This window comes from Monodelphis domestica, chromosome 7, assembly GCF_027887165.1.
Source record: "Monodelphis domestica isolate mMonDom1 chromosome 7, mMonDom1.pri, whole genome shotgun sequence".
Lineage (NCBI taxonomy): Eukaryota > Metazoa > Chordata > Mammalia > Didelphimorphia > Didelphidae > Monodelphis > Monodelphis domestica.
The window spans coordinates 132,914,513-132,924,165 of NC_077233.1; positions in this window are offsets into that span (position 1 = coordinate 132,914,513).

Here is a 9,653-nt window from a genome sequence, read left to right on the forward strand (position 1 = left end):
CCCTTGCACCTCCACCTTTTCGTGATTATCTGATTATATTTAAGTGGCAGTAGCTCCTCCCACACTCTCTTTTCTCTTGTGACCAGTCTGAATTTAGGTAGTTCTTTTGCTTTAGTTGTTATTAATAAAACTTTATAAAAAATAATAGTTATTATATATTCATTTTAATCTTTACAACTCGAACTCAAGTCTTCCTGTCTCCAAGTTCAGTATTCTATCCATTGCTCCATGAAGTGCAAAAGGAAAAAGCGAGGGGAGAGGAACAAGAAAAACAGACCGTAGGGAAGGAAGAGTCATCCTAAAACTTTAAGTAGGTCAATAAGTTCCTGTGCATCTACACTGATTTCCTTAGACAAGCCCATCTTTTATTCCTTATCAGTATTGTTTCTCTTTGTGGCTTTATGAATTCATTCTTGAAAACTTCCTGTCTTTCCTGGTCTGCCTTCCCCTCCACAATTTTAGACATAGAGATGTAACTGATTCTTTTGGTTCCGATGAAATTACCTCATGTCCAGGAAATGGGAAAGATGTTCCCCTGCCCTATAGTCAGGAAAGAACAATGCAGGTTTGATATTCGCATTTATAAAGAAAATTGGGCCATTTCCAGAGCTAATTCAAGACAAGCAAGCTAGGGAAACCTGCCCTTTTCTCTTATAAAGGGATAGATTTTATGAAGGTACATGATGTAAAGCAACCACATCAAAAATTTTATGATATGCATCTCTACCAGAGATTCTAGGAAACAGAAACAGGGCAAGATTGAATGCTTAAGCATCATTCTTTGCAAAAGACTTTACAGTTGAAGAATGCCATACTTGTAGGGTTCTCAGAGGCTCTCTAGGCCAACCTATCTCTGATCAAACATCCCTTCTACAACACAACTGATGAGTGGGCATTGGGGCCTTGCTTTAAGACATCCAGAAGCTCATTCACTACCTCTAGAGGCAGCACATTCTACTTTAGGATAACTCTAATGGTTATTGCAGCAAGAGTAGGGTGGGATATTTTCGATGGATATATATGCATTAGTCCCTCACTGTCCTTGGGTTGAAGGGAAGCGAAATCCTCTTCTTTCCTTAAGGGAAGTCCCCAAAACAGCTGGCAGAATTCTAGTGACTTGCTAAAGAGAGGAAGAGGCAGAGTTTCTCCTCTTTTTCTCCTGTAGCCTACTGAGGTTGGCACTTCTTTCTTAAACAGTGCATGAAAATGAATGGCACTAATTTGCAGTAGCAAGTGGCAGAGGAGGGCAAAGAACAAGAGTGTGTTAGTAGCATATAGTGGGTATCAGTGACTATGAGCAGGTAGAGGTAGGTGGCAGAGAATAGCAGTGTGGCAGAGGGTGCTAGTGGGTAGCAGAAGATGGCCATTTAGTGGTAGTACATTCTAGTAGATAAAAAGAGGTACAACAGATGACACTGGATACCAAATAATGATAACAGAGATAACTGGAAGGGCAATTGAATGGCAAAAAAATATTCATGAATGGTGGAAGGTTCCATTGGTTTCAAATGGTGCTAGCAGGTGGTAAAAGAGAGCAGAAAATGTCAATGGATAGTAAAGCATGGAAGTGGAAGGCAGTGGATGGCAGAAGGTGCCAGTGAGTGGCAGTAGATGCTAGCAGGTGGCAGTGGATGGCATTTGTCGGCAGCAAATGCCATTGGCACTGCAGAGCAATGAGAGATGTCTTATACTAGGTCTCAGAGGGTGAACTAGGGCTGGCTCAGAGAATTCCCTAGATAGTAAGGGAGTTAGCAGGGAAATGGCTCTTCCTCTCCTTCTGCAAATTGGGGTGAGTGGGCAGCATGTGTGGGTGGGAATGTTTGCTAATGGGGAGGCTCAGCATCTAATCGCCTCCTGCTCTCATATAAATAGCCCTGTGATTTCTACCAATTCCACTGCTTGAAAGCAAAGTCCACAGAGGGTATTTTCCATGAGAGGCAGAAAGCAGCCAGGGATGAAAACAAATTCCTCCCTGAAAAGCAGTCCTCTCAGCTCAGCATCCGGGACCTGCGCAAATGAAATCTACATTGCTGACCCTCTCCAGATGGGCCCTGATCATCTCTGCTATGTGAGGATTGCCACCGCAGCTTGGAAGTTCATATTTTAAACAAACACATTGAGAAAATGGAGGGTCTAGAAAGCCACAGAAAAATGGTAATAATGGTGAGCCAGTGCCTGAAAGCAGGGACTCTGGTAGAGAAGGGCTCCTATGCTATTCCCAAAACTCTGTTTCTGCCAGACAAATACCCTTTGAAACATTTCAGTAATTAAGGGCAGCTTTGTCTGGAAGAGGGTGTTGTTCTGAGGTGGGAAGGAAAGGGAGGTACAGTATTGCAGACAGCCAAAAGTACAGCACAGCAGACAGTCATATTCTCACACATCACATATATGTACACATGTGGAAACTACATCTATGTCATGAACTTCATGTGAGCACAGCACCAGTGTCCTCCCACATGCCATGCATACCTACACATGAGAATACCTGGAGGATGCCCCTTCAGTATAGTACACACACTTTTCTATAATTATGAAGCACGTGAGTACATATGAGCCATACATATATTTCCATGTGTACAATGCTTTGCTTTCCCATCACTTATACATTTGCAAATGGGCACAAACACAGGGTATAGCAAAAGTTATACAATTTGAAGTTTTAATAGTTTAAAAGGACCTCACTAAGACTTCTGGGACATCCTATGTGTACAAATTTAGATAAACCTACCATCCATACTCAGAACATGGATTTTCTTTTTGACTCTTCCCTTCTGTTCACCTATCATAGTTATTTAGGTTTCTAGATGCCACCTGTGTACCACCTTTCACCACCATTGTCTACCTTGGATTCTCACTGTCATCAAGTAAATTAAGCCTTCAACACCTCCTACCTAGAGTAACATAAATGGCTCCTAACTTTTTTGTTGTTCAGTTTTTCCATTACTTCTGACTCTGTCATCCCATTTTCTTGGCAAAGATACTGGATTTCCTTTTGCAGATCATTTTGCAGATGAGGAAACAGAGGCAAGCAGAATTAAGTGATTTACCAGGATCACACAGCTAGTAAGAGTCTGAGGACACATTTGAACTTGGGAAAATGAGTCTTCCTGACTCCAGATCCACTGTATTTACATAGTGACTCCTAATTTTACTCCTTACTTTTTTCTCTCAACTCTTTTTCTAATCTAATCTACTCAACTCATATTTCAAGAATATTTTTCCTAAAACATCCATGTAATTCTATAACTGCTCAGAAATTACTAATAGCTCTCTACTGCCTATAGAAAAAAAAGTCTAAGCATTTTTGGATAAGTTTAAGAACTATATACTGATGTCAATTTTTTTTTTCAATCTTATCTCCCATGCTACATCCCCACCAAATGAACTTTCTATTCTGTGTACATGTTTCCTGATTTCCTGGCTTACTGTTTAGTGCATGTGCTTTTTCCTATTTCTGAATTTGTCTTCTTTCTCAAACTTTTAGAAATTTGACCCATTCCTTGGACTCAGTAAAATACCTCCTCTATTGAGCCTTCCCTAATCTTTATTCCAGTTATTAGTATCCCAGTACTCTACTCTTCTGCTTTATATTACATCATATTATATTTGTATTATAGTTATTTACATATAAAGCTGTCTCCTTTTTTAAAAACATTCTTAAAAGCAAAGACTATATTTTATCATCTGGAGGCTGGGGTGCCATATGACTGTGGGAATTGCCTACTATGTGCCATGCATTGTGCAAAGGGCTTAAGAAATAGAATACTAATAGTGAATATTTATAGAATACTTATTATGTGCCAGACACAGGGCTAAGCACTTTCTAATTACTTTCTCATTTAATCCTCAAAACAATGCTATTATTATCCCATTTTACAGATGAGGAAATTGAGGTAAATGGAGGTCAAGTGACTTGCCCAGGATCACAAAACTAATGTCTAAGGCTGAATTTTAATTCAAGTTTTCACAACAATCCTGTGACAAGACAGGATCATTCCCATTGTATAATTGGGGAAACTGAGGAAGACAATGATAAATGATTTACCTTGGGTTACACAGCCCAAAAGCTTCTAAGGCTAGATTTGTACTCAGGTCTTCCTGACTCCAGCCTCAATTCACCATCTACTTTGACACCTAGATGCCTATAGGTGAAGAGTGAATTAAAGTATCACTGTTCTCAAGGATGGAGAGAGAAACCCATGCTACTCTCACTGCCAAAGGGAATGAATGAAGCATCTCTTCCTCCAAGAAGTCTTCTTTGATTTCTCTGGGTATTAGTGATTTCTGTTTCTATTTAAATGTCCTTGGATATATTTGCCTAGATACATATCACATCTTACCAGCATAATGTAAATTAGGGGCTGTTTCATGTTTGCTTTTATATCCTCAGCACTCAGGAGAATATCTGGTTCCTAGGAGATGCTCAATACATGTTTATGCAGTTAAATTGAATATGGATAAGATAATTGACTTTCTTGTAGATAAGAAATATAGTCCTTTTTGACAGAAGCTTCTTAGAGATTGAATGGGGAACAAGTAACAGTGTACTATTTTCAAGATATTAAAATAACTCTGTCCTGCCTAAAGGCAAAAGACTAAATTGAATACAATTTTTAGATCTCTACTAGCACTGGGGCTCCATAATTTTCTTCTCTCTAGCTTTCACTCCTTTCTAAATGCCTCTAGCTCCCTTTACTAATGTCCTCTGGTATTTGGTTTGGGGATAGCCCTAAAGTCACTCAAATCATCAGTCAACAAGGATTTATTTAGTAATTAATTATTCCAGGCACTGTGCTAAAATGGAAATAAAATGACAGAGCAAGAGCAAAGGGCAGCTATGTGGCTCAGTGGATAGAGCGCCAGCCCTGGCAATGGGACATCCTGGGTTCAAATCTGACCTCAGACATTTTCTAGCTTGTGTGAACCTGGGCAAATCACCTAAACCAAGTTATCAGTTTTCTGCCTCAGTACTGATATTTAATATTGATTCCAAGACAAAAGTTAAGAATTAAACAAAACCAAAAAAGAACAAGTGTTTTTTGCCTTCAAGGAGCTTACGTTCTAATAGGAAGACAACATATAAGACACAGAAAGAATGGATAGAAGGTCATTTGGAGAAGAAACTTGGTCAATATATTCCTAAAGGATAATTTGAGATCCCTTCTGTACTATCATTCCCTTCTCTTGACCATCCTTGGCTGCCTTCACTAAAATTGTCATCTGATGCCTCATTGGGGTCTAGGATGACCCTGCATTCTCTAGCACAGGGTCTTTTACATCTTGTCAAGGTGAATTGACTTTATGTATAGATTTCCAGTGATGGTCCCCATGTCTGTTTATAGAGAACCATAATCCCTTGGTTCAGAGAGGTCTATCAACAGAAGTCTGAAGACTCAGTGATGAATTATTTTAGTCACAGTAACTCATGAAGAACTGTGTACTGAGTGAATTTATGATCTGTGTTGGTGAAGAGAATGTGGTTTGGTAGCAAGTCAAAGATCTTTTGAAAAAATTAAGTAAAAATTTAATTTAAAAATAATTAAGAAAAAATTAAGCTGCCCTTTAGCAGCTATGGAGTTCAGTGGACTGAGAGCCAGACCTAGTGACAGGAGATCATGGATACAAATCTGGCCTCAGTTACTTCCTAGCTGAGTGACCCTGAGCAAGTCACTGAAGCCTCATTTCCTAATGTTACAGAGTATTGATTCTAAGACTGAGGGTAAGGGTATATAAAAAAAATAAAAAGAAAAAAAAAGGAGGTCACATAACTCCCTTGATTTCTATCTTTTCTCTCTTCTAATCTACCTTCATACTTCTGTGTCTTTCTACTTTTTTGGAGGGGAGGAAAAGGAGAGCTAATGGTTAGGCTTTGGTATGATTCCCACTATGGTTCACATACAGTTCCTTGTCAGGGAAGATGAAATATCAGAGAAGAGATATATTTGGGGTGTACCAGTTTAACTTTGGCTGTCTCTGGGAAAAGTGTGTACATAACACACTTTTCAGTTTAATCAGCATGATTGACATTTTCTCCATCACTTTCATAAGTCTAGATAATCAACAAAACAATAAATGAAGCCTTGATATTGTAGAATTTTCTGATTTCCATGGGATGGGAGCTCACACCCCAAATTTAACTACTGGCTCTCAGAAGTCAGTTTGAGCACACTTCTGGATAGAGTATAAAGCAACAAATTTTGAAATGAAGTTGGGACTTATTGGTTCCTGGCCTAGCCTCACCATTAACTTGCTCTGTGACCTTGGGAACATCAGTGGTCCTTTTTGTGCCTCCATTTCCTCATTTTAAAAAATAAATGCATTGCATTAGTGGATATCTATCTTTTCCAGCATTAAAATTCTAGGATTCTAACACCCAAAAAAACCAAGTGCCTTTCTCTTTAATAAAACTTCTTCCCAACCAACTTTTTCTTATTTTTCCAGTCTGAAGTTTTAAGATATACTTTGTGAAGGACATAGCATAACAATAATAAAAAAATACCCTGATAATGCTAAATATAGTTTTTAATGAATCTTCTTTCTGGATATTATTAGAAGTGTTTTCATCGTGAGAGAGACCTTTTCAAGCTCCAAGAATTTCAAATTCAGAGATTTTTACAGTATCTGGAGGTTTGCATCCTACTTAATATTTGCTCTGAAGCAGTTTCTTTGACAAGAGCCAGATCAGATTTGTTAAACTGGTAGCTTTGGGGCTTTTGTTGTTGTTGGTTTTTGTTTTTCAATCTGTATTCTTTCCTTGGTGCAGAGACAGTCCTATATAGGAGCATCTCATTCTGTTCTTTTTTCCTTGCCTGCAGACAGCAAACAGCTTGGAAAGACATCTCTTTTATTTATTATTATTATTATTATTTTTATTAGGATGCATTCTGTCTCAAAGGCAGTTATTTGTCAACCTAGGGACTGTTACAGGTTTGTTCTTGTGGGGTCTTTTCTATCTCTGAACCAACTACTTAGGGATTCATTCTCCCCACTATTTCACTTTCACTATGGAGGAAGGGAAATGCCCTTGGAAGGGAGAGGTGCTTTTTACACAGCCCTGCTTGGGGGTCAGTCTCTCATCACAAGCAATTTTCTGAGTGATGGTAACTGACCCCAATCATTCACCCTGGTTACTTTCACAATCCACTGTCAGAGAAGATGAGTGGGGGTTCCCCAGAGATTCCCACTCTTCTCATTGTGCACACAGAGCAGGTTTACCTCCTATGGTTACAGTCCCACAGACAGAACCCATGGGGAGCCACACAAATCATACAGAAGAGGTAAGAAGTTTATAGAACCTTACACCATCAAAGGCTAGTGTCACCAATTGAATCCTGGACCATGTCCCTAGTCATAGCTTCTAGGCAGCACTAAAATAAAGTTCTCACACTTCCTATCTCAGCAGACCCACTACTGCTAGTCCATAATAATCACCAGTGCTCATGGACTGCTCCATGAACCCTATGTTTGCTACTGATGCCTTGCTTCCTGGAAAAAGAGAGTCCTAGAGTTTGAGCGCTGATGGATGGCTTTAAGCTTCAATACTTTTCTCATCTTCTGTGAGAGGAAAGTCAGAAACATGGGAAAATTTCCTGAGTTTCTTTCCAGTCTCCTTGTCTCTCATTTCCAAGCCTAGAAATTCTCTGGGTCCATGGTTCCTAAAGCTCCTGGCCACTTTCACCTTCCCTACATGTCTATATTCTTCCTGCCTAGGTGATTTGGGGGCAAGTCTTTCCATTTTCCTGAAATTTAGCTGACCGTCATCTCTAAAATTAAAAGTCTGGACTGCAAAACTATGAAGACTTTCTCATTTGAAAGCCTAAGATCCTATCATCTTGGGAGAGTTTTATAAGGTTTGCTCTGCTATAGACCCATATAGTTTGAGACTCATGAAAGGAATGATACAAGACAATCATCGTCACATACTGACAGGCAGTTATACCCTATACAAATACACAGGCACAGGCAAATCACCTAACACAGAGGGATATATGCACAAGTTACATGGCCACATATTTACAAATCCATGGTCATATGCCAATATTTACACACACGGTAACAAATACAAAAGCCACACACAAGCACAGGTCGCATCATTTCATGGAGTCACACACACAGAGTTAAATTCACAGAGTATTATTATTATTTAGTATTATTATTCATTAATAAGGTGAGGAAAGGCAATGCATCATAGTGGATAGAGAGCAAGTCTTACAGTCAGGACAACTTGAGTTTAAACTTAGCATCTGACATATACTAGCTATGCGACTCAAAGCAAATTTTCACTTAACCTTGCAATGATCCAGGAAACTCTCTAAGGCAGAAGTTCTCAACCTGCGGTGCAGGAGCTTTTGATTTCATATTTTTGTTTGTTTTAATATTTTGTTAAATTTTAATATTTTGAAATATTTTTTGAATTGAAATAATAAAGGAAAAACTGATTTCCTTTATGCTCATGTATTTGTTTTATGCATTTAAGGGTCTAAAGATTTCAACCATAATGCCAAAGGAGTCCAGTTCAAACACAGTAAAGACACCAAACCCTTAAGAGTATTAAGTTTCAGAAGAGTCTGGAGCTCCCTAAACTGATGACATCACTTGTTCAGTTAGAAATAATAAAGATCATGCTATCAAAACAATAACAGTAGTAATAACAATAGTTTTTGAGTTTTATTCAGCCAATGAATACATATAAAGAATACATGAATACAAAGGCACACAAAGACCATGAAAGTAGCATTGTGTTCCCATCCTATTCCCCCATCTGTCCATTCATGTGCACATACACATCCTTACACTGCCTCTTTTTCACTATGGCAGGTCGGGACAGGATGGTGATACTGACTACCAAAAGATCCTAAGTAAATCCATCAAAGGATAGCAGATGGCCTGTTGTGGTACATTTGACCTTGAAAATTCTCCCTTTAATCCTCTGTTTAGAAAACTGAAAAGGTTTTGATTTAAACCTCCAATAAAAAAAAATCTAAGAAAAAAAAGAACAGAAAATGAAATGGTTTTTCAGTATAGGAAGCCCTTTGCATTATGACTACAATATATAATATAATATGTATATGTATTACTCATATAATATATAATTATATGAAATATTTATTATAACAGAAATATCATAATATTTACTATTTAACTACTATATAAATGTAATTATAAGTAATATTTAAATAATATACAAACATAATTAAATGTAATATTTTATATAATATATAAATAAAATTATAGGTAATATTATATATATATTTATGAAGAAAAGAAATTCTTTGGAATCAAGTAGCATCACATAGACTTTACTGTATATTTTTCTCCCCATAATTAGAATGCCTTATTTGATGTCTGTTCTTCTATATTCCTTGAGGCCCCCACTGAAGATAGTTTTTTATATATACACACATGCAAATATATACTTACATTTTAAAATTTAACATATTTTCTAAAGACTGAATAATTTCAAAGTCAAATAATATTATTATTCTTGCCTTCTTCAAGGATCTTCTGTATTCAAAAGCTAGTCAACTTTTGATTCTTCTTAATGAGATAAAGAGAGATGATCCCAAATACCAGATTATCCCTAAATCTTTTCTATTTAACTTTGGGATGACCCAGAGCCAGACACAGTGATTCATACACATACACACAATATG